The sequence below is a fragment of the Pleurodeles waltl genome, chromosome 1_1 (genome assembly GCF_031143425.1).
Source record: "Pleurodeles waltl isolate 20211129_DDA chromosome 1_1, aPleWal1.hap1.20221129, whole genome shotgun sequence".
Lineage (NCBI taxonomy): Eukaryota > Metazoa > Chordata > Amphibia > Caudata > Salamandridae > Pleurodeles > Pleurodeles waltl.
The window spans coordinates 801,589,285-801,615,520 of NC_090436.1; the positions used below are offsets into that span (position 1 = coordinate 801,589,285).

At 44.8% G+C, this 26,236-nt stretch overlaps 1 protein-coding gene across 3 annotated transcripts in view; it reads left to right on the plus strand.

Annotated features, from left to right (window-relative positions):
- Positions 1-10,660, plus strand: part of SPATA6L (spermatogenesis associated 6 like) — a 323,488-nt gene extending 312,828 nt beyond the window's left edge. For 2 of the 3 annotated variants that reach the window (XM_069228336.1, XM_069228326.1), the window contains one exon: positions 7,243-7,357. The gene's annotated coding sequence lies outside the window, so the exon portion shown is untranslated. Of the gene's footprint in view, positions 1-7,242 lie in introns of all 3 variants that reach the window. The other variant, XM_069228344.1, reaches the window with a different exon arrangement.
- The last annotated feature ends 15,576 nt before the right edge of the window (positions 10,661-26,236 follow it).

Genomic DNA, 26,236 nt, shown 5'->3' on the forward strand with positions numbered 1-26,236 from the left:
ATTTATGTCAGTGTTAGCTTCCAGTGGCTATATGAATGATGGTTTTGCACCCCAACATCGTGCTTTTTAAAGTGGGCGAAGAGAGAGCGATCTTATCCCTGGACACCTAGCCCGTTATACCAGAAGAAATCTATAAAGGAGTAAGCACATTCATCTCCTTCACGGACCATTAGGGCAGACTGAGAACATGCCATGGCCTACCTAGCCTTTCAGTCCTCACAAGATAACTGTGCCCTACAAGAAAAAGTTTGGGGCTGATTTAAAGTTGGTTAGTAACAGAAAGTCAGTTGGCTTTTGAAGGCAATGTGAAATCCTTTTGTGGACGATTTTCCTCCTTTAGCGAATCCAGCAGCAGAATTAGCAGCATGTTGGAGGTAATTCTACCAGCAGATTCTCAGCAAGATGAGATTTCACCTGCTGTTATCTACTTTCGTTTAAATATTGAGTACAGTTCTGTTGTCACTAAGGTATCTGAAAGGTTTCTCCTTTCTTGCAACAGGTAGATGGCTATTTTTCAAATGAATTATTCTACAGCATTCAAAGCACCACCACTTCATTAGGTTACTTTAAGCTCCTTATAAAACGTTTAGTGACAGCAAAATATTATGCTGCTTGGAGAGTACCGAACGGGAAAACCTTAGCTCTCCTAATTGTTTAAATGAAGGGTGACTCCCTATTGGGAAAATCGATCAGCATTGTACTACTAAAACAAAGATTGAAATAAGAAATAAAAGATGCAAGGTTAGTCTACCACAATATTTTTGGGCAAGACAGAATGCACATGTCCATGAAAGGTTATCTGCTACTTTATCTGAGTACTACCACAGATGCTGGGGTAGTTTTAGGCTCATCTTACGTTTTTGTGAGGCCTAAGGCCAACACACCTGCATGAAAGGTGCCATAAGCACCCCTTTCCATGTTTTTACAAAATAAATGTGCTCCAGGTGAAGAGAAGCATGACTTATGCCCTAGTGATGACCATGTAAGCTGCTTTACTATTAATGAGGAAAGCTAGCTTTCTTGAAATTAAAAATGCATAGATAAACCTCACTGAAGGAGTGCAGGTCCCTGGAAAGTGCAGGCCTGTGGTATAATGCTCCATCTACACCCTTCCCTCTTGACAGCCCTGGATGTTTTACCATTGAGTTGGTCTGCAGCATCCAGTACTTTTATATCCAGACTCATTTGAATTATGTGATTCTGCAGCCATAGGGTTTTCCGGATCATCATGGAGTTACTGCATTTGCCACATAATCCGCCATCTGTTGTATAATTTGCAGATATAAACAAAATAATGTACTTCTCACTAAATAGGAACCCAAACTAGTAATCAAGTACACTGTAGACCCTTTGCAAAGGTTAACTGCTCACCTCGCCTTTCAGGTGATCATTGCTGTATTCACTTGTAAACCGCTATTAAAGAGGTTTAATCCCAATGGACCTTATGGTCAGCAGATAGATTTAATGTAGTTAAAGTGACAAAATAATGAAATAATACTAACACAGAATGTGGTGAATTCTGACACATAATTTGCCTTTCTCAGTGCATTATTTATTTAACTCTCCTGCAGAATTCGATCTTTCATTGCTACATTATTCCAGGAACACTCTCTGTATCCCAACCCGTCTATGAATGCTCTGAGGACGGCCATGTTGCATTCCTTACAGTTCAAGTGAAATGTTTTTTTTCCAGTTTGTTGTTTAGTGAATATGCGGCATGTACCATTGAATGCAGGATTGGTGCTGGTCTCCAATATAGAGTCCTTGATTGTTTCAAGCAGCACAGTTGCACTTACAGGCATACGCGGGCCTGTTCTTTGTGACCTCTGCTATGAACCCTAGACCCTGCATATGCTTCCCTGAGCCAGGCACCCACACACAGCGTGACTGACCATTGTGCCACTCTGGCATCTCCCTGGAAGGCTGTAGCATGGGGGCTTCTGTTAGAGCTTGATGGGTAGCAAAGATCCTACCATGCTCCAGTGCTTAATTTGTAAATAAAAACGTGCGGGTACCCAAAGCCCTCCGCTTAAACACGCGGCTGCTGCAATTAAATGAGGGAAAAAGGAATACTGAGGTGGCGTAATCCTGAAGCCATCCCGAGCCTCTTCAATCCATTTACAGCCCTTCCTGTCCCTTCAGCTCACTCTAGCAGCTTTCTACTTTCTCCCTTTGTGACGCTTTTTCGTTTTTTCCTTTCTCCGTCTTTCCCATATGTGTCTTTCGCTCGCAGCAAATGCTCAAAAATAGGTGCCGGTGCTCAGCACCGGACATAACAAGCACAAATTAAGCACCACCATGCTCCTATTCCTGCATTCTAGTCGCATTCTCCTTCAGTTTGGGCAGGGGACGTAGCTTGGTCAGTAAGATTAAGGGGGTGTGAGCTTCAGATTGTCCACAATATTTGTCAAACTAACCAACATTTTTGAAGACCTTCAAAACAGAGATGAGAGAGCGAGTGTGTGTGTGTGTTTTAGTCTTTGTGTATGTAACATTCCCAGATGAAATTTAACAGACACCTCACCATACCCGACTGAAAGCACTTGAACCCAACTATTACTGCAGAATGCATTTTTAGGGGAGTGTAACAGCTCAAACACCTTACCCACTAACCTAAGCCTCTGAGTGTGGGGTTGCATGACATTTTTTTGTCAGGGTCGGCTTTGTTTTCCAGTACTGCCTGACACCTACAGCAGTTCCTATTTACTGCTCTCCATCATTTACAACCCTGAAATCCTCTTTTTCACACACTTTTCTGGGAGCCAAGACTCGTTATTTCCTCCAGTGTTTCCTCTGCTGCTTCTCAGGAAGGAAGTCGCTGCTGGTACCACTCCCATCCAAGGAGATAATTTTATTTAATTACATTTATGGTTTTTAAGTGACTATATTCAATCATACCACCAACAAAATTGTATCTAGGTACTGATTTTCCTCTTCTTCCGAGGATCATCGTCCAACCTACGGGGGCTCCCTTGAAATGGACATGAAGGTCCCATCACTCACACTCAGATAGACTTTCAGGTAAAAAATGAGAGGTGGGTGATGCCCCAGGATCAGGGGCCTGGCAGCACCTGTCCTGGGTTAGCCCCTGCTTTTTCCCTCGGCCTGTCTAAGCAGCGGCTGATAACTGTATGTTAATTTGTGAAGGCTTGGTAATGAGCTAGAGTGTAGGTATACCATGACAATGTATGCTGGACATGGCTCTGCTGAGGGAATTTTCCTGAAACTTTTTCTTTCTTCTCCCAGTCTTCGCTGACTCTCTCTGTGTGACCTTAGGACTCTGGCCACTTGCCTAATGTCTGGCAATGGGAAAGTGGATGCACCCATCCTAACTATGATAGGATGGCCCTGTAAATAGGTATACCACATGCCCGGGGTGGGTACGTCCCTTGCTGCTAGGGGGATGTGCACTGGTTGTGCCACCCCTTAGAAGACCTCATTAACCATGCCCGAGGCCTATGGGGTAGGCCTACAGGGGCATTAATGTGCCTTTGTTCACTGTGGCAGTCCCTGTGTGGGGGACAACCCTGAGCTGCCTTATGCCTTCCCCAGAGGGCCCCAACGTCAGGGCTGGTGGTAGGCAGAGGGCAGAGCGGGTATACAAAGGGGTGTTGTTTCTGGGCAGGGGAGCACCCCCTTGTGGGTATCCCCTACCTAAAGGGGGGTAGGGGTCAGCCATGTCAATAAGGGTGGGTTGGTCCTCTAAGAGTAGCAGTGGGCCATGGGCACTCTCCCTCGGTATGGGCAGAGTGGAAGTGCGTTCAGCATGTCCTCCCCTGGAGGGGAGGTGGCACTGGTCAACATGTGTAGGCCCTGCCATGCAAGGCCCAGGGTGTGCACAGAGGTCTTGGGGTCCTCAGAGGTACTGAGTCTGGCATACAAAGCCAGTGGGTGCACACTTACACAATGGTGGATTTCATGTATGTTGCGCCTGCCACAGCTTGCCAATAGGTGCACCCTTGTAGAGAGGTGCCTAATAATAACCAGCCATGGGGCCTCTCTTTTCCCATGTGCATGTAGGCGTTCATATATATGGGGAGCTTGGCATAGTTGGCATCAAAGTGCCTACTTGCACAAGGGTGTCATACTCTTAAAGGGGACCGCATAACTTGCCAATCACTCACCCATCCATGCATACTTGCACCCTGGGGGTTTTCCTATATAGTTACTGGACCTGGCATCATTTGCCAGGTTGTATATGTTTGCACATGGGTATTCTAATATAGGAACTAAGCCTGATAGAGCAGGCCAATTTTGGTGCACTTGCACCTTTGTGGTGGCTTTAATGAAAGTGTCCTACATGCCCTGGCAACCATTGATGTGTGCAAGGGCATATGTGCACCAGGGAGTGCTGAATACCCATGTGTGTTGCCACTACCTATGAGAGCTGCCTGTCCATAAGGTAACAGGGGGGAAGGAGTCTTAGTAAGTCTGGCTGCAATAGTGGCTTGCAGGGGAGCATCCTCATGATGTTTAGTACTGTTTGATTCAGAATGACAAACCCTTTCTGATGGTAAAGGTGGTTTTGTCATTGATGCCCTAGAACTGCCACTTCTAGGAAGTGAGCATTTCTAGGTTCTGAAATGGTTCTGGTGTCTTGTAAATTAGGCTTCATTCCACGGGTCACGGGGGAAGAGCGTATCTGTGCAATTCCCAGGTGACCGCTATAAAACTAGGGCATCCAGAATGACATTTCCCTGCTATTTGGGCCTGGATAGATAGGTTGAGGAGAGAGGTTTTTGACACTTGGCCTCTCGGAGTCAGAGCAAGGCCCCACAAAGGATAACGATCTGCATTCCAGAGCCTCAGGACGGACAGGGAGGAAATTTAGGGGAGACATCGTGCTTCAAAGTTGAACCCTTTAAACCACCCCTAACGTCAAAGGAACCATCTAGTATAACTAGGGGCACTCAACATCAGCAAGGCAGAGCAACCTTTATGGTGATGCAGGACTGGAGCTTCTGAACCGTGTGGGCACAGTGCCAGAGGAATATGTTGTGCACAGGAGGATAACTGTCTGAGGAGGGGATCCACGCCCCCTTCCTCCTTAGAGACTGGCCTGGGGCTGATTGCCTGCTGCTGTGTAGCGTCCCAAAGAGTACTCTTGAAGGGCAGGTTGCCTTGTCCCGTATTCTCTACGGGGGTCTCAGGGACTTCAAAGACCTCCCGAGAGGGATCTACATCTATGACCAGTAATATTTGGAGAGCTGTGCCCTCTGCTGCACCTACATCGTATACTGGACTTCACCTGGCAGAAACAGCATTAGCATGGCCTAAGTATTGTGTCTGGAGACCGGAATTGCCTGGTGCGTAGCTTGCCAAGAACTGCCCCTTCATTGTATGGATTACTGCAAACCGAAATGACTTATTGCTGTGAACAGGATCACCCGGTGTGGGACCCTGTGGGGTACGCTATAATTGAGTGTGTTGTATTTCTCTTGTGTGAGCTTCGGCTACCTGCTCATTGTGTGTGGTACCCTGTTCATTGGTTGCAACTCTCGGACGTGGGGGTGCAGCCTGAGATGTGTTGAACTTGGCCTCATATGGCTTAGCTGAACTTGCGCTGAAGTGTCTGACCGGGAGAGTCTGGTGCGACTAAAGTCATTGTGTACTAGACAGTGTGCCTTATTCCAGAGAGAGAGGGAAACCAAGTTCCGAGTGTAACCCGTTGGTCTAGTGTGACTCAAGTCATCCTGTGCTTTATGTTGCTCCTCCCATAGGGGTGCAGGATTTACATCCTTCAGGGGAGAGTCCAGGATTATCTGGTGCAGTTCAAGTCATCACACACCAGACTGGTGCTTCTGTCCGAGGAGGCACCATCTTGGGAATCGGCTTGTGAATGAACGTATGGTCAGGGCGACCCAGGGCGACCCAGATCATCGGACCCCTGATGTTGTGCCTCCTTTTTGGGGAGGTACGGCACTGAGTACTTTTCATGTGGAATAGTAACTGTTTGGTGTCAATTGACTCTTCATGCGCCAGATGCAGTATCTCAAGGCATAGGAGGTGGGGCCTAGTAACTTGTCATGTGCAACTAGAAGTGTTGACGGCAACTCACGTCAACAAGCCCCGACTGTGCCTCTCCCTTCCAGAGGTGCTAAAATTGGCAACTATTTTGTAACATTGGACTTTCTGGCTGTACTGGGTGTCTCTGTGTCTAACTGCGCCTCCAGTGACCCTCCACCTGTGTTTTTCCAGACCTCTGAGTGAACCTCTTGTGGGGAGCCCATGCGCCTCCTTATTAATTGTTTATTGGCTGTTGTCTTTCCTTTACCCCATCTTGACCCCAGAGCCCTGAGAAATGCGACTTAGCTAAGAGTGGCCTAGTAACCAAGGAAAGGTTGATACAATCTTTGGTTCGAAGAGGGGTGGGATAGCCGAAGCAGGTTGGTGGGTGGAAGGTAGTTTGGAATCCAGGGTACTTGTAAACACAATAGCATCCACTATCTGGATATCAGGGCACTGCATTAGGGTGCCAGGATTGAATGCGTACAAGTGACTGTGTGTGCACGCTGACTGATACCCTTGGCACCACACAATGGTGCAGAGAGGATGTGTGGGAGTGAGTGCGGGTGAATGCGAAGACAGTACCATGGTGCCGCTGGTCATGTTTATTCTGTCACAGAGTTCTTACATTTGCCATTACATCCTACTATTGCGGCCTCGGATGCAGTGCTACGTGGAAGTGCAGTAAACCTTGTATGTACACATTCATGCTAACGTTGGGAAAAGGGGTACACCCTGAATTTTTGTGTTACACTGACTATGGGGAATTCTAGGATGGGACTTGGGCTGACAACTTTTGGCACCTTATGTGGGTGCGGGAATGTACTGTTTTCTTCATGTGTACATACAGTAGCTAGTGTCTCACACAGATTGGCCTCATATTGTGACTTCTATTTCTAATTGGGGTATAGGCCCAGAGTTACATTATAATCCTGTTGTGCTGACAATATGTGTTTTGAATACAATCTTGTTATACATACACTGTGTGTGAAGTCATATTTTGGGCAGGGAAGTGCTGTGTTTTTGCTTCACACATTGCCTCTGTGATGAGCCTGACTGCTGTGTGCCAAGCTATCCAAGGGTGACCACAGGTTATACAGTGAATGTATTCACCCTTGACAGGAGTAGTGAGTTCTGGCTGGCTAGGGCCTTGCCGCTGCCAACCAGAATGTGCTGCCTCCAATAGTGTATTATTTTACCATGATCCCTTACCAACTGGTTTAATTTCTCTTTCAGGAGGAAAACATCCGGATTTCTGACCGCCATTTTGAGGACTCGTCAAATGAACTACAACCAAAGTCTTATGTGCTGTGCTAAAAGGGTGAAACATGCATCTCCCCTCTTGAACTTGGGTTGGATCGTTTTGCTTTTGCTTTTTTTTTTTAAACATTACAGGACTTTGTGAAATGATTCTGTACTCCGTCAGTTATTTATCAAATCGAGTGAAAATTAAAGCTCCCGTTTTTGCGATTTACAGCTGCTTGACAGGCAAATGGTAATGCAGTTAATTTGGGTCCTTACACATTTCCGAACATGCAAGATGGATGCAGTTAGGAGTAGCCAATATTATGGGCCGCATTACCAATGTTTGTTACCTGGCATACATCTGACAAGAGGCTGGACAAAGTTATACTTTAAGGTATGTGTTTCACAAAGCACACAGCCCCGTTTAGTCTACTATTGTCTGTGTACTGTTTGCATCACATGTAATTTCCTCACGGGTGTGCAAAAGTAGGCTTTCTCAGAGGAGTGCAAATTCGGATGCCTTTTGCAAATGGTCACTTCTTTGGGTTGATATCAAACCTATTGAAATCCTCTTCCCTCACTTACCTGAGCACCTAGGCTAAGTTACAACCAAATGAGTCGGGTGCAGCTAGTTTACAAGTCACAAATGTATGTAGTTTTTTAAGGCCGTGCGAAATTGGTAACAGGAAAGAACCACTGTGACTGTACAAATGAAAGTACGCTCTGCGTTTCGCTACTCACAGCATGCAAAATGAATGCAGTACGTACACTATGTGTATATGCCGGGCACAACTATGCATAAATAACGCACTGGTACGTAGTCATTGTTTGACGTGCGTAATTTCGATCTCTACGGATTTTCTGAGAATACTTTCAACCAGTAATTGCACGCATACAAAAGCATCAATTGTGCATTGCATACAAAGCACATTTAAACCAAGGCCGGAGGATGTTTACGGGATCCCTCGGATTATTATTAAACACCCACCATATAATCAGATGAAGATCTGATTTTCAGATTTGTCCACATAATCCATAATTCCCCCTTCTTTGTTGTGATCCGAAGGATCACTTGCAATCTTGTGCAGCTAAATTTGTTTTCTTCGTCGTGCCTATGCTCTTGACTAGTAAAGACACGGTGCAGTATGTATGAATGTATGTATATATGTATGTTGTGTAAAACAGCATCGCTGCTTCAGAGTCCGAGGCCACGCCTCTTCCCCCACAAACCATTCGTTCTAAAAACCATTGGAGTACCACGTCCTTAAAATATGCATGTTGCTTAAACAAAGCTAAATATAAAGAAACCTAGATAAACACACTACACTATTTTTTATTTGTATTTTACTAAGAAGAAGCATCCCCTGACTCATTTGACGCTGTATCTTCTTCCTCATTTAATTTTTTTCTCTTAACCACCTCTGGTGGTAACCAGTGGAACGCAATTTAGCATAGACATTGTTTTTGTTCTGGAAGCTGAAATAGAAGATCGCATATGTGTTTTAAGTGATTTTTCTGCTTACCATTGTTGAAGCTCTATTCTTCTTCCCTGGTCCGAATTCCAGTTAATCAGTTGCAAATTGTTTCTTCTAGACCCAGTCGCCCTCAAACATGTGTATTAATGAACTGCTGTGGTAAAAATTCCAGCTAATTTCAGTTGCCACGTGCATCAGGTTATTTGCTTCTGTGTATTGGTTTCCGTTGGCATTGCTATTTAACCATAGAATTGTCCTTATCTATCTATCTATCTATCTATCTATCTATCTATCTATCTATCTATCTATCTATCTATCTATCTATCTATCTATCTATCTAATATGCTAATGGCAAAATAAACCTACCACAAGGGTTTGTTTTCACTTCATCAGAGTACCAAGTTAAGTTTTTGTTCGTGTTCTCCTGGTTATTAGCTGGCACATTCTTGTCTTTTCCTTGCTGGCATGTGATCTGAATTTGTCACCTGGTCTGGATTCTCAGATAATTTGCCTTTGTTACCCTGGACTCCCCAGCTGCGTCCTTTAAGTAATCCTGCCTGACCTATGCTTTTCTTGTCATTCTTAACATGCCTGACCAGATTAATACATTCTATTGCTATAAGAACCCTAAAAGGTCATCCCGGTCAAATCTGTAGGGCTGAACTGAGCTTCATGCAGTAGATAACATTTATTTAACCATCTTTTTGCTTCATCCTTTGCGCTTTCCCCTACCACACACAAAGGAGTGCTCCAGTTGGCTGCACATTGAATTGTTCTTGCCCAAGAAGCAGAGTTTAATTATGAGGGGTTAGAACTAGGCCTAGTGTACCCTTGCTGTGCAAACATGCAGCAGTAAGCAGTACATAAAACGAACTGAGATGTCTTGAACATTAAATCCGAATATCTGGCAGATAGTGAAACAAAGTAATAGCTTAGTATGTCGTTTAACTGTTGCCCATGCTTATAATGGTTAGAAGATCACTGAACAGAAGGGCAAGAAATAAAGGGCGGCGACGGAATAGGGGTCGGTGTTGTTTTTTTTTCAGTCGAATGTCCTTGTGAGTTGGTTGTAATCAAGCTTGTTTTTAATAAGGTAACCAACGGCTGCCTCCTGTCATCATGTTATTTTTTAATAGAATGCATCTGTATCAAGTAAGATGCGTGTGTTGAATATTGTTGTAGCCTTCTACCAAGAACATTAACCGTAGTTAAATGCCCAAACTCGAGTTATGGGTCTTTACGGAGGTTGGTGATGATGGCCTTTAACAACCATTACAGCCAAGGAGGAACAGCTATAAGGCTATTATTGCCCAAGGAGGATCAGCCAGATTGTTATAATTCAGAAAGGGAGTTTCAGAAAGACAAACATTGGAATCTTGGAGCAGAAGGTCTGTACAAGCCATTACTGGCCCTGAGCAACACCGTTTTGTTTGATGGAGCTCTCAATATTTCAGTGTTCTAATGATAGCTTTGTATCTGTCCTCGAAGGTCTAGCCAAAAGAAAGCTTTCTGATATTTCTTACACTTGAAGACATGGAACCCCTGCTGACCCTATTAACATACAATAGGTGATACCATACAATGCATACTTTTTATGAACTTCCGGAATACTGTAAAACACATGCTGTCTGCAAGAGAAGCTCTCTAAAAGGCTTGACTCTCCTGACAACATCTTGCCTTTTGGAGGTAGACTGTGAGGTGTGTTACATTTCTGCTAAGAAATGTATTTGTTTGAACAAAGAGTGACATGAAGAAAATGACAATGAATTATAATGTGTGCCTAGTTTACAAAGTGTGCTTGAAGGCCTCTCTCTTGTGTATAAGAAAATGTATGGTGTGTTTTTATAGTCTTTGATGATTACATTATTTTATTATGCTTGTTTTCGAATTATGTTTATTTGTAAAACATTTCAAGCAATAAATGAAATAATTTGAAATGATCTGTGGTTTTATTTCTGAAATGATTATATTATTATTATACACTACAAATGCCACATACATACAAAAACCAACACTACCCCATCCTCTATGGGTATTCTAATCCATGAATAGCAGTGTGGTAAAGTGAGATAGCAGTAAGTGGATCAAAACTGTTTTTTTCTACCTCACATACAGACAGTGCTTAGCTCTCTGTTGTTGAAAACATTGCGGTAATATCTATACATACAGCGGGCTCTGAGTCAGGCCATGGCTTACTATTTGTTGGCTTTCTTGTCAATCTCATCGTCTTGCTTCTGATTTGATGGCTTTTCTTCTTCACGTATTTGTCCCTCTTTGGGAACAGAGTTGGATTGGAATGAAAAATAGGCCTTGACACCCTAAAAAAAAGTAGCCCACATTTGCAGATTATGCCTTTTCGCATAACACTGCTTCAGTGTTTGAAGTAGTAACAAAATAATGAGGGTGGCTCTCTAAAAGAGGCATGTCAAAAAAACTGAAACAGAACAATCTCAGTCTAGCTGTCAAGATCTATGAGTATAACTTTTGGTTTCTTAACTTCACAGAGGTTAGAAAAAAAGCAAACATTGCCAGCACTCCTTGTGCATGAATTAGTTCACACTAGTGAACCACAGATGAATATCAATGAGGCTGCTTCTGTTCAGCCCCTGCTCAATCTACATACATTAATGTGCCCGTAGCAGGTCCAAGTTAGCTTTTTATATTATTGTGCTAGCCCAGTGGGGGGCTGGGATTGATGACTCCTGCCCTGTTGGTGAATGGGAAGTAACAGACGCACATCTGCCTTCTGATACAGACCTACAGAAAGGCCGCTTAGACCCCCACTGGGCCACTGGTAGCATCTGAACAGCATAGATCGATCTTAAATCAGCCACCACTATGCCCTAAAAAGCGGCCCACACCTGTATCTCAGAAACTGGCCCATTGGCTGTTGCCCGAGTGCCCGCCTTACGAATCTGACCTTGTCTGGGACCATAGCTTCTTTGCCATATTTTTGATTCAGTGACTTGTATTCTACCACTTCTCTCAGTTCCTAAACTACTTTTCTTTTCCATCAGCATTCCATGCCAGTGCATGTGCTTTCTTTTCCTCTTTTGCCCCTCAAATGCATGCCCCCTGCACTATGAAAGCTTCACTTTCACAGCTTGTCCATTACTTCTTCCATCCATTCCTGCCAAACTTATTTTTTTAAGTTCTCTCTCGCCCACTTCAAGTGCCTATGTTGCTCACTGCCCCCACCCTACTACCCGTTGCTCATCCCAGCATTGACTTCTCCCCTGACCACTTCTCTATTGGTTACTTGCCCTATGAACTAAATGTTCTTTAGGAAAATGTTTTAAAAGAAAATATTTTTTTTGGGGGGGGGGGGGCATGGCAGCTGAAATTTGCTACCTGGTTGATCCTTTTTCAAAACTCTCTTTCATGCATATTTCAGTTATTGTTTTAGTTACCCATTCCAAGCTGGCATCTACCATAGTTGACCTTGCAAATAAAAAAAATAAAAAATGGGGCTTTGTTATGCTGAACGCGCAACAATGCTTGGTGACACGCACTTGTACACGCCATCATGCTGGGCCACTGTAGGGTTATGACACATAACGTATGAATGCATGATGACGTATACATCCATACACATTACTGTGCTTTTTTCTTTTTTTTCTCTGATGCTATACAGTATTGGCCAAAAAGTGGCCAAAAGGCAAGACTTATTGGCTTTTCCTATGTTTTTAATTGGTGGGCTAGCAAACCTAAATATGCAGTTTCTTAAAATAGTTTTTGTTTGGTGTTATATTGACTGATTTCGTGAGCATGTCAAATTTAGGGAAGGAGGAAGAAATAACTACTCAAAGAAATGTTTTTGCGAATCTGCGCCCTAAATGATGGTGTTATAGCACACATAATCTTATCCTAAATAAATAACACCCCTTAAATTGCCAATTAATCCATCGGGTTATTTTTAAAAGGCAGAAATATTCCAAAGCTTACCAGTGCTACCTAGTCTTTTGTGATCTTTAAATAGTCCTAGCTTTTTATCCAACACAACACAGGCATCAGGTACTTGTAGTTCGTCTGCTCTCCGGTAACACGTGAAGCACTATATAACACGTTTGCTGTTACTCAGTTTATTAACCTCAGAAGGAAAAAAGGCTCAGTGAATCTGACAGCATTTAAATCTTCGACGATGACGTCACGCACAGATTCGTGAAGTGGATTTAATAGTCCATTGAACCACCAGACATGGCTGCTAAACTGTGCTGACTGACAAGCTAGAACTGGAATATGTGATAGGAACACTTAGCAGCTAGGTTTTGTAAACATGAACCTATTGGATAAAGAACTGTTCGCCGTACATTATAAGAATATTGCAAGTCACAGAGGAGTTCTGTGACCATGTAGAGGAACAAGTCTGGAGTTTGAGTCCCTCTACAAGGTCACAGAACTTCAAAGTGACTTGCAATATCCTTTTGACATACAACAGAGGGTATTTTATTCCTTATAACACATGGTCACATCATTGCCACATTAAACAGTTCTGTAGCTCAAATACAATCTTCTTTATGCTGATCACTATACATTAAAAAAAATCTGAAGAATTAAAAGACAGTTCTCTTTGTTGTTATACTACAGCTGTAATGATGCACCATGACCTGCCTTTCATCTTAGCTGCTGGCTCTGGCATCAGGCTTTATAAGGTCACAAGCCAACAACTACATTGTTTTCTTGTAGTATCTGACTAGAAATGTCACAACTCAACTGTATTAAGGAAATTAGAGACAGGCTTTTATACAGGGATTACTGGTGCCAGTGTATTACATTACCAAATATATATATATATATATATACATATATATAGCTCCAGAGTGGGACTGGCTGTTCAACATTCAACCAAGGGTCATAAAGCCGCTCACTAGTGACAGTTGTGGGCTGGTTTTTGTTGATGGGCAATTTATTTTTTAACTGTTAACTATGTGCAGCCTTACCTTCCTGGGCCAATTGTGCTACTGGCTGAGTCAGTGCAGTGAGATGGGGGACACATAAAAGAAAGCTTGGTGCACCAGTGAAAGAGAGCTGGGCTAATTGTCAAGTATAGAATATTTACAATGAGCCTGCCTTGTCAAGCACAACAAGTATGCCTGCCTTGCCCTCATCCAGGTGGTACTCTGCTTCAAAGATAGGCCTTAAAAGCTGCTGAGCAGTTCAACTAACACTTCCTCCTCCCTTAGAAGAAGTGGTCAGCGAGGCCAAAAAGAACTAGACATACACAGTGAAGATATTTGTGTCCCCACATCAGGCTCATTCACAAAGGCCAGGTATGGGGATAAGGAGCTCACTGGCAAGATCTTTGTGTGCCAAGTAATTTTCAGGTGATAACCATAACAGTGAGTTAACTCTGGTGGTTAATACAATTGCTAGAGAGATATATATTTTGTCTAGTCAGCTTTGACTCCTTATAAAGCTGCATGGAGTGTTTATGTGCCTGTTGCAAAGCATAATATGTAACTTACAGATCACAGATATGCAGGGGCATAGCTTGGTCAGTAAGATTTGGTGGGTGAGCTTCATATTTTCCAACGATCATGCTGGCATATAATGTTAAAATCAATTAATCAATTATTTATAAAGCACACCAAATCACCCGTGACAGTCTCAAGGCGCTGGGTTTGCTAACTGCTTCGAGGTGATCTGTTCTTTCGAACAGCCAGGTCTTTAGCTCTCTCCTGATTTGCTGGAGCGATGAGGCAGTCCTGAGGTGCAAGGGAAGGTTGTTCCAGGCTTTGCCCGCCAGGTGTGAGAAAGAGCATCCTCCACTGTTGGCTCATCAGATGCAGGGTACATCTGCGAGGAAGAGGAAGGCAGATCTTAGGTGTATGGTCGGTTGGTGGAAGGTCATGCGTTTGTTGATGTAAGATGGCCCTTGGTTTGTCCAGGGGTTTGTATGCGTGGGTCAACATCTTGAACTGGCATCTCGTCTGGATTGTGAGCGAGTGTAGCTTCTTAAGGTGGGATGCGATGGGGATGAGTCTTTGGAGGTCAAGGATGAGCCTTGCCACTGAGTTTTGTTTTTGTTTATAGTCTCTTCAGGAGGCGTCCAGTGATTACCACATAGAGTGTGTTCCTCTAGTCCAGCCTGCTGGTGATGAGGGCCTGTGTGACAGTCCTTCTGGTGTCGACTGGGGCCATCTGAATATTTTGTAAAATAATTAATATTTTTGAGTTTTTGGCTGTGTGTATGTAAAAATTGTTATGTTAAAGGATTTCTACAGCGCTACATATGCCCGAGGGCATCTTGGTGCTAATGTCCGCAAATTAGAAATAAATCACAACAAAGAGTGACCTAAATTCCTGTTTAAATCAGACAGACACTTCCCCATACCCGACTGAAAGCACCTGCACTCAGCTATTTATCAGAAAATACATTAGGTGTGTGTAACATACCAAGCACTACCCCCTGAAGCTATGTCCCTGCAGATCTGTACTTTATATAGTTACCTCAGTGGGATTGTACTTGTCAGAGAGATCCTTGTGTGACATGCAGTTCATAAGTTACTTTCCCAATAATATTTCACAGTGAACTATTAACCTGCGCCAGGGAGCTGCATGCAAACTGCAAGGCATAGGTAAAAGATCTTATTGCTAAAACATAATAGCACTGAAAAATCCAACCACAGTGTTTCATCTTAAATATTGATTGCGGTTCTTTAGACCAAGCACTCTTTACATTTAAATTCCTACTATTATAGAAGATATGAGACTTCTACACTTTGTGCTCCCTGATTGTTTTAGACAACATTTCCTATACATCATTTACATACTTTATGATTCAATATCTCTGTACTATATGTGAGTGAATTGTAAAGCACTTTCACATCCTACATTGGGATGAGTAATGCTATAAAATAAAATTTAAAAATCAGTAAGTTAAATTTATATAATTGTCAGTGTAATTACTCATACCTACAGATATATTTGCCATTTTTAGAATGCATGCATATCGCTGACATACAAAGGATGAAGAAAACTCAAAATCATGACTCCAGATCATAGCTTCTCTTAAGCACTTGTGAAGTGAAAACAAGCTAAGCACATTATTCCCTCCATTGCATTGGTACCTAGGTGTTAGGCTCCAGATAGCACCCAACCAGGATGAGACTCCAAATAAATGAGGGTTGATGGACCTTTATGTGAAGTCGCTGTGTTGGATACTGCTGGAAAGGGCAAATAAGAACCCTTCTTCTCCCCGCATGTTCCTGCTCAGAACGGAAATCACACAGTGTGTGGGTGCTGCTGAATATATCCCGGTGTGAGCAAATTACACCAGGGCAAATTCACTACATTGCACTGGGGCCAGTTCAGTATGTTGCACCTGGATCCAGCTCAATAATAGCTGCTGGATCTGGCAGGATCCTCCTCATTTTCTGCACTGCAGACAACTCAATGGTACTTATTTTATCCACGTTGGTACGATGAACAGCTGACTGTACCCATTCGGGTTTAAATCTATAACCAGGAGGTCAAACACATCCAATGCATTAGCCTTCTTCACCACCAGACCTAGCTTCTCACCAGGAGACACTCCCTGGACTTCGATGATGTCATGAAAGTAGAGGATTCACCGCTCTTTAATATGTGGCAGGTGGCTGATAGGTCAAACCAGGAGCGAGCATCTGCCTGCCTGCTGCCCACTGCCTGTCACCTTTAGAATGACCTACCTGGCCCATCCATTGCCTCACAGGTCTGCTGGATGTTAAAGCCCATGTCTGCCAACTACTCAGTGCCTTGAACCTTGTTGCAGGCTGCCTTTCACATACTGCCTGCTCATACTTTATTGCACCTATTATCCTTGGAACCCGTACCTGGCACTAGCTGCCCTGTCCAGCCTGCCACATTGCTATTTTCAGCAAAAAGAAGAGATGAGGGACTGAATGCTGAACCATGCATACATTCACGCCTAGTCCCAAAGATCTGGGTTTAATCCATTGTTTTTTTGCCCACCACACCACCCCAGTTTGCATCCAGCCATATGCAACTCAGTCTTGACCATGTTCCCCATGGGAACAGTCCAGCCGGAATTGCCAGGCCAAGTCCTCCCTGGCCTGGAATCAAGCATTCTAGAACCCGTTTCAGGGTATCACCCAAGCTAATGGATCAGTGAACACGGGACCCATGTCTGGACATACCCCTCTCACTTAGGGTGACAAAAGCAAAAAGAACAGATGATGGACTGAATGGTGAACAATGCAACCATCCACCCCCAGTCACAAAGATCTGGGTTCAACCCATCATATTTTTTAGCCCACCACGCCATCCCAGTTTCGACCCAGCCATATTCAAATCAGTCTTGACCCTGTCCCCCATTGGAACAATCCAGCCCAAACTGCCAGGCCAGGTGCTCCCTGAACTAGAATCAAGCATCCTGGGACCAGTTTAATGGTATCATCCGTCAACCAGGCTAGTTTGAATCCAGTGGTGCAGTGAGCACAGCAGTTCGGGCTGGACTGTTCCCATTGGGAGCAGAGTCAAGACTGATTTGCATATGTCTGGGTCCAAACTGGGGTGGCATAGTGGGCAAAAAAATTATGGATTAAACCCAGACCTTTGTGACTGGGGTGAATGTTTGCATTGTTCAGCATTCCGTCCATCATCTGTTTCTTTTTTAGTTTTGTCGCCCTAAGCAGGAAAGATATGCCCAGACGTGGGTCCCGCGCTTACTGCACCAGTGAATTCAAGCTAGCATGGCTGAAGAGAGGTGATACCCTGAAACCGGTCCCAGGGTGAATTTTTACAGTTCAGGGAGGACCTGGCCTGGTAGTTTGGGCTGGACTGTTCCCATGGGGACAGGGTCACAACCGATTTGAATATGGCTGGGTCCAAACAGGGGTGGCGTGGTTGACAAAAAAATTATGAATTAAACCCAGGTCTTTGTGACTGGGGGTGAATGCTTGTATTGGTCATCATTCTGTTCATCATTTGTGTTTTTTTGCTAGGAAGGTTATGCGCAGACATGGGTCCCGTGCCCACTGTAGTACTAGATTCATGCTAGCCTGGCTGAAGAGGGGTGATACCCTGAAAGCGGTCCTATGATGCATTTTCCATTCCATGGATGACCTAGCCTGACAGTTCGGGCTGTACTGTTCCCATGGGGAGCAGAGTCAAGACTGATTTCTATATGGCTGGGTTGAAACTGGGGTGGCATGGAGGGCAAAAAAAATGTGGATTAAACCTAGATCTTTGTGACTAGGGTGAATGTTTGTGTTGTTCAGCATTCCGTCCATCATCTGTTTTTTTTTGCTTTTGTCACCTTAAGTGGGAAGGGTATGCTCAGACATGGGTTCTGTGCTCACTGTTCCACTGGATGCGAGCTAGCCTGGCTGAAGAGGGGTGATGCCTAGAAACCAGTCCCAGGTTCTTGTTTCTGGTCCAGGAAGGACCTGGCCTGGCAGTTCGGGCTGGACTGCTCTCATGGGGATCAGGGTGAAGACTGGTTTGCATATGACTGGTTCCAAACTGGGGTGGGTTGGTGGGCTAAAAAACGATGGATTAAACTCAGATCTTTGTGACTCGGGTGAATGTTTGCGTTGTTCAGTATTCAGTCCATCATCAGTTTTTTTTTTTTTTTTGCTTTTGTCGCCTTAAGTGGAAAGGGAATGCTCAAACATGAGTTCCGTGCTCACTGCACCAATGGATTCAAGCTAGCCTGGCTGAAGAGGGGTAATATCCTGAAACCGGTCCCAGGTTGCTGTTTCTGGTTCAGGGAGGACTGACCTGGCTGTTCAAGTAGGACTGTTCCCATAGGGAGCAGTGTCAAGATTGATTTGCATATGGCTGGGTCCAGGTAACTGTCCAAAGTGTCCACTCTGGTCCCTACACCTCTGTGCTGTCAGACTTGGTCACCCAACTCTGGCCAAAGTTATTGAACTAACTGCTTCAAACCTTTCAAAAGTTTTCAAACTTTTTGTCGGCCAAGTTTTGTTTGCGGTTGAATTTAAAATTATTTATTGCTTCTAAAATCGCTATCTCCGGAACACTTCAGTGGATTTTAATGATTAAGGTCTCTAAAATTTCATTAAAATAATCTCTATTTTTTAGAATTGGTGTCTTTTTTCTATCATGTCATGTGACTTTCTTATTTCATTGTTTGGTGTTGTTAAAGGCTTTACACATTGCTTCCTTAGCTAAACCTTACTGCTCGCAGCCACAACTACCCAGGTTTGAGCTTCAGGTTAAGAAAATGTACCTGACTGGTCCCAATATGGTATTTGGGGGTGTACATCATGCTAAGGCTACCCACCCATATCATAAAGTACACCCAAGTCCTCACAGGCTGAATTTCTCCAAAAATAGTGTGTATGATAATCTCACAACCCCATAAACTATATGTAGAGGCATACTGGGTGAGTGCGCTCCCTAGCAACTGTAACTTAGCAACATTAGCGATTATGCCCAAATTAGGGAAACCTGCAGACAAATGGGACGCATACCACCTGATATAGCTGCTTAATTCGGACATTAAAGTGCTCTCTAAAGTGCTTGCAAACTGCCTGATGGACCTGGCACACCCAGACCAGAATGGGTTCATGCCCCATAGGTTAACTAGGCTCAGTCAACACCAGTTACATAACAATATTCCTGCTGTTAGGGGAGCAAAGCTCCTAATGACGTTGGTGTCCTTAGACATAAAGCATTTGACTCAGTGGAGTGAACCTTCCTCCTAGAAATCATGAAAAAAATGGGCTCCAGCCTCAAATTCTTAGATAGGTTGGGCTTCTCTATAAGACCCAAGGGCTCAGGTTGTTCACTCTGGCAATAAAACCACTGGTTGAATGGATTAAGGCTGATGCTCAGAAACGGGACTAGCAGTGGGGGGACACGTGGGCGGAGGGATATCTCTTTACACCTACTTTTATACTTAGCAGAACCTGAACTGTCCCTGTCCAGAGTGGGGGAAATTCTCATAAGACTGGTACTTGGGATTGGGTATTAACTGGGAGAAGTCCCCCATATTCCCATTAGGGGCCTGGGAAAAGCATGCCACCTAGTGGTAAAGGACTATTTCAAGTACCTTGGACTCTGAATATTTATGAGCAAGCGTATGCATTATGAGGAAAACGTAGTCCTCCTCATACACAGATTAGAGATGGAGGTAAAACACTGGAAGGAACTCCCAATGTCCTTAATGGGTAGAGTAGTGCTCTTCAAGATGATTGCCTTTCCCAAACTCACATATTTATTGCATAATACTCCACATGTTATACCGGAAATGGTCTTTCTCAAAATAGACGTGGGAACCCTGTTTTGGCAGCATGGCCCACCACGCAAAGCACTGTGACCCTCCAAAGGTCCACAGATGACAGCAGAACAGCACTGATGAACATTCACAAGTACTATGAGGCCCTGGGTGCCAAACACTACATTCATGTGTTACCTGGCAGGAGGATAAGCCTGGATGCCCCGGTGGCAATCAGGACAGTACTTTCAGTTTGGTGCACCCTGCAGAAGTAAATGGATTTGGAGAAAAGATTGACGCAGAAAATCCCCCTATGGATGGGTATGAAGTTGGGTGCAGTAACAACCCTGCAGGGGGTTGGAAAATGGGACCTTATTGGCCTCTTCACTTTGGAGGACATTTGGGATGCCAATAATGCAGTCCTGTTTGATTACCTAAGGAAGGAATATGTCATGACACATACAGAAATCTTTAAATACCTGCAGCTAAGTCATGAGCTACAGACGAGAATCACCCCAGACGAGAAGACCAAAGAAGAATCTCCCCTAGAGAAACGGTTACTGGATAGCCATATGACCGTGAAGGCAATCTCTCTTACTTACAAATTGCTCATAAATAATATGCATGGAGGATTAACACACTTAAAGGGAAAATGGCGGGCAGACATAGGTGACCTGGAGGATGAAGACTGGCAGGAGGCACTGCAAATCCCCAAGGAAGTGGCAATAAAGGCGAGTTTTCATCTGATTTAACTTAAGTTTCTGCACAAAGTACATTACACCAGGGTACTATTGCATAACATTGATAGAGCGGCAGTCGATATGTGGTTGTCCGCCTTCACCCAATGGGGCTCCTTTTTTCACAGGCTGTGGAGCTACCCTATGCCATACATTCTGTGAGGGGGTGAACACTAAGCTTGAAATAGTTATACGGACACCCATTGAAGGTCAGGCCTCACTGATGCTATCAGGATATGGAGTGACTCAGCTCTTACATCCTACCAGAAAACCTTGCAGAATCTTGGCTTACTGTGGGCAGAAAGGGAAATTGCACAGACATGGGGGAGCACAGTGGGGCTCTAGGAGTGGACCCAGGAAATGAATGTATGTTAGAAATAAATCAATATACAAAGGACGGGTGTGCCCTAAAAGTTCAAGAAAGTATGGGGAGGGTGGTGTAAAGGGGAGGGTGGGTGATGGGAGCCCTGGTACATATCAGGTTTCTGGCTGGACATGCACTGGTGGGGCACAGCCCTACCAGAATAATATACTGGGAGCCAATTCACCTCAGCATGCTGTTCCAGTGGCAAGACATTTATCCTTTACCTGTGTCCAGATTTGCACACTTAACCTCCAGGTTGGGAAGGGAGGGTTAATCCAGGTATCACTACAATGTTTGCAAATTGGATAATTTGTGTATGATCTTTTTTATTGATAACCAATTTTATTGTTTTCACAAATTATAATAACACGTCATCAGTACAGCCAATGCATAAACTCAGATAGTTTCTTCCGGTACAGTTCATAAAAAAACAGACAGATGGTTGTCGACCCTCAATATCATTACAATAAGCTTATTATCACAACCTCCCACCCAAAACAGTTTGGTGGTACATGTGTGATGTATTTTAACCCTCCGTCCATTTGGGCCAGATCTTAGGATGTTTTTGCGGACACCCCCTTACTTTGCATACTGAACCTTCCATTTGAGCACACCAATCAACTACGCGTCTCCATTGTGTGATTGGGGGAGGCAGATGTCCTCCAGTGTGCAGCCACATCTCGTTTGGCAACCATTAGAGCAGTGCCCAATAGCATTCCTCTATCTGCACGGGAGCCCCCGACCTCGTCGGCCACCCCCAGCAGAACCATAATGCGGGAGGTTGTTAATGTCTTACCGAGGACCAGGAGAGTTTGTTTAAGATCTTTTACCAGTAATTTGTTATAATTGGGCATGACCAGGTCATGTGGAAGAAGTCTGCTTGTGAGTGAGAGCAGCGTGTGCATTTTGGCAAGGGTTGCAAGCCCGCCTGGTACAGCCTATGTGGGGAGAGGTAGGCACAGTGTAGGCAATATAATTGTATCAGTCGTAATTTGGTAGAAATCGCATTGATTCTAGGGGTCATCAACTCATCCTGTGGTCTTTCTCCTCCAGGGGACTGAGCCACGTCTCCCTGGGGCTGTCAGGGACTGGAGCGTGTCTGGAGCGTTTAAAATCAAGGAGCAATACATTTGGGAGACACCCCCCCCCCTTTCCCAGCTACCCCCTCATCACCCTGGCCTCCAGGGGACTAAAATCTGGTATATGAGTATTCAACACATTTGCACAGTTGCAGAAATGTACTGCATGTTAGATAAAGTGTATGCCTGCTGAAGCTCCTGGAAAGAAGCCATATGTGTACCTGACCAGACATCTCAGACAAGGGTGATGCCCAGAGCGTCCCATCATGAGAAGCCCTCAAGGGCAGTCACCCCCCAGTAACCACGCCACATGCCATAGAGGAGTATGTTGGATAATCCTCTCCCACCACCCCATTTGTCGCTGTGCTGCTCGTCATGCTACAATAACCATTTAGGTGACCTCCGGGATTTCCTCAGCGATTGAGTCATAAAGCAATCCCATAATTCGGGGAAATCCCAATGATTCAATCTCCAGTTGGTAGGCCGGGTCTAAACAGCCTCCAGTAAGCCAGTCATTTATGACAAGAATTTGGGAAGCTAAGTGGTAATAGTATAGGTTAGACATGCTCATTCCTCCTTCATAAGAGGTAAATTGGCATGTCTATAGCGCCAGACGGTCTCTGCAGTTGTACCAGAAGTAGGGGTTGGCCAAGGAGTCCATCTCCCTAAACCATTATCTTGGGAGCGCAATAGACAGATTTTGGAGAAGGTAGAGAAACTGGGGCAGAATCATCATTTTATATAACGCCACTCTTCCCATAACATTCAGTGGTAGCATTTGCCTTCGCTTGAGATCTGAGCAGGCTCTGTGGACCAGTGGCGTTACGTTAAGAGACCAGGTCAGGGATGGATCGAGGGCAACCATGATGCAAAGGTATCGAAAGCTAAGGTGTTGAATCGGATTGTCAGATTGACAGTCAATCACGTTGCGTGTCCTGGCCAGTGGCACTAACAGGGATTTGGTAGGATTGATTAATAGGCCACAAGCTTCTGCAAAAAGCCAGAGGAGATGGCGGCATCGAGGACCGCTATCGGCTGGGTTTGATAGTTATTTTAAAACATCGTCAGCATAAAGCGCGATTAGGTCCTCGTGGTCTGACTTCCATCTCCTCAGATCAGATATGCTAGAGTTCTATGGCCAAAGCAAACAGGAGTGGCGAGAGGGGGCACCCCTGTTGAGTGCCAGGGCCTATTGCATAGGTTTCAGACATCACTTGGTTGACATGCACCCAAGCCAAGGGTGCCAAGTATAGTAATCGAACCATACTTCTGAAGTGCGTTCCCGCACCGGCCTTTGCCAGGAGTTGAAATTATTATTCCCAGTCCACTGTATCGAATGCCTTTTCAAAGTCCACCAGTAATAATGCATGAAGTAAGTGGCAGTGGGCAAGCTGGTGCCTTCTGCTGGCATGAATCCACATTGATCTGGGTGAAAGAGAGCCCCCAGTACCTGTCTCAGTATATTGGCCAAGACAGTGGCATAGATTTTCATCTCTGTATGGATCAAAGAAATCAGCCTCTAGTCTGTTCACAGTGAGGATGGGGATTGTGTCCTCAGTAGAACAACTATTGTAGCCTGATTTAGGTCTTTAGGGAAGGTGCCTCTTTCTATTGCCTCATCATACAGGCCCTGGAGATGTGGAATAAGGATATCCCATTATTTGAGATAGTAATCTGCTGGGTAGCCATCAGGGCCTGGGGTTTTGCCGGGCTTCAGAGTTGAAAGAGCTTCTCCAATCTCGTCTGATGTAATGGGTTGATCCAGGGTGCACCGTGCCGATGCAGATATAGAGGGCAAAGCTAGTTCTTCTAGAAGGGGAGTTGATCTCTATGCGGCCGGACGAGGAACTGTCTTGTATAATGTTGCATATTATTCTGCAAAGGTGGCTACGATATCTACTGAGGCAGTGTGTCCCACTCCCTGAGAGTATTTAGTCCCAGGTTCATGCCCGAAAAGGAAACAAAGCTGCCCTGGGAGTCCGTCCAGGATAGTGTCATCTCCAGAGTAAAGGCACTACATATAAGATTTGCCACACCCCTAGATCCCCGGGCAAACCCCGCAAGGTACACTCTGTCGAAGCCATACCTGGCGAAGAAGAGGTAGGATGTGCCCAAGAGATTAGTCTCTTGCAGCATTAGAATTGCAGGGAGGAATTGTTCGGCATAGAGCAAAACTGCTGCATGTTTAATTTGGTCAAGCATATCATTAACATTCCAGGACATCACAGTGTATGGTGCCATGAGGGTGTGGTAGTGTAAAAGGTAATCAGGCCGGATTAGTTGCAATGGTGTCAAGGTGTAATAATCGTATCTGTGCCCGGGCCATAAGCAAAGTGACATAAATTGTTGTGTACATTGTAAAATGCTGTCTATGTGACAACATAGAAAAGAACAAGGTTAAACAATCAACAGTAACCAAAGTAACACCCCCACCCTCACCCACCCCCGTCCCCATACATCCCTCCCTGATGCATCTGTCACCCCATAATCGTTTCCCCAACTAGGAACCAATACGAACTGTGTGGTGTGGAGTAGTAGATCCCTCTCTAAAGCAGGATAAATAATACAACATCTTCAATGCCAGATCATGTGTGTAATGGTACATTCTCTCCACCAATGGATACATGAATCAAGGACAAGACCTTTCATGCTTTTAGCAATATTATTAAATGTTGGGTATCTCCCAGTACACCATCTCTCTGGCCGCTGGATATCTGGGATGCGGGGAGGTCAAAGGAGGAAGGCACCCCCTGCCTGACTGACACAAAGTTGCTCTCCCTTTACCTCCTCTTCAGTGGGATCTGGTGCGCAGCCACTGCGGGATTCCCACCACCACCAGCAAGGTACCAGGAGTACGCACTGAGGCAGGCGGTGCTGAGAGAGAGGTCCGTCCCACCCCTGAGAGTCACCATTCTTCTGTCAGCCAGGTCCAGGCCGATTCAGGGGTATCAAAAAAATGAGTCTTATTCGTGTGGTTCACCTTGAAGCAGGCTGGAAAAAGAAGCATGTAGAACAGCTTCATTGCACACAACTTTTGTTTGACAGGTTCATATGAGTGACGGCGTGTCTGTACCTCCCTTGTGTAGTCTGGGGAAAGGATTCTTGAGTTGTGGAAGTGGAGGTTTGCATGTGCGGGTGCTTCTTTCATTATTCAGCCCCAATCTTTGAAGTTAAATATGCGCTCTATTATAGGCCTGGATGAGGACCCGGAAGGGTCCTCCGTGTGAGCGGCCGATGGGCGCGGTCCTCTGTGAACCATGGAGATAACTTGTTGGAAGAAATCCATCATTTGATCCACGATTCTAGGAAGTCTCCAGCATGATCACCTTCGGCACCCTCCAGGAATCCAACGAGTCACAAGTTATTATGTTGAGAGCGGTTCTCGGCATCTTCAGCTCGTTGCTGGAGAACGTGCTTGTGTGTAAGCAGGTGGTTCACTTTGATCAGGAGAACGATTATGGTCTCTTCCATCATAGAGATATGTCTTTCTGCCTCAGTAATTCGGCCTGTGGCATTCTTAAGGTCTTGACAAAGGAGCGACACGTCCACTCGAGCTTCACTGATCGAGGTCTCCACTGTCGACTGTGAGAGATGAATAGCTTGAAGGATTTTGTCAGTGTCTCCGGTAGAGTGGGTGGGGAGTTCCATAGCGTTACCCTCGGATGGGCCATTCTAAACTGTAAATTTGTCAATGCGAGACTAAGTGGAGTGAGCCTTCATAGTCTTGTCTTTCGCCATGAGCGTGTGGTGTAGTATTTGGTTACTTAGATTAGCCCACCACCGCATTCCTCAGAAGCACAGGTAACAAGCGTCTGTACGGTTGCAATCATCTGCATGTTCCAGGGCAACCCCAGCATGTATGATGTGAGTCCTTATGTCAGGTCCACTAAGGAAAGAGGAGCAAGTGGGCCGCGTCAGAGGAGTCGGGTCGGGTGGTTTCAGCAGGCTAAGATCCAGAGCGATGGGTCAACAACCCCACATTCCACAACTGTTGTTAGTCTCTAATGCCCCATGGCCATCCAGGCCTTGTGGAGCACCCTTAAGCCTGCTGTCTGTGGTATTCAATTAGCTGCTGGGCAAGGATCAGAAATCCACTTCAGCCCCTCCTTAGATCACTCAGGGGGAGCCGCTACATCTTCTGCTTA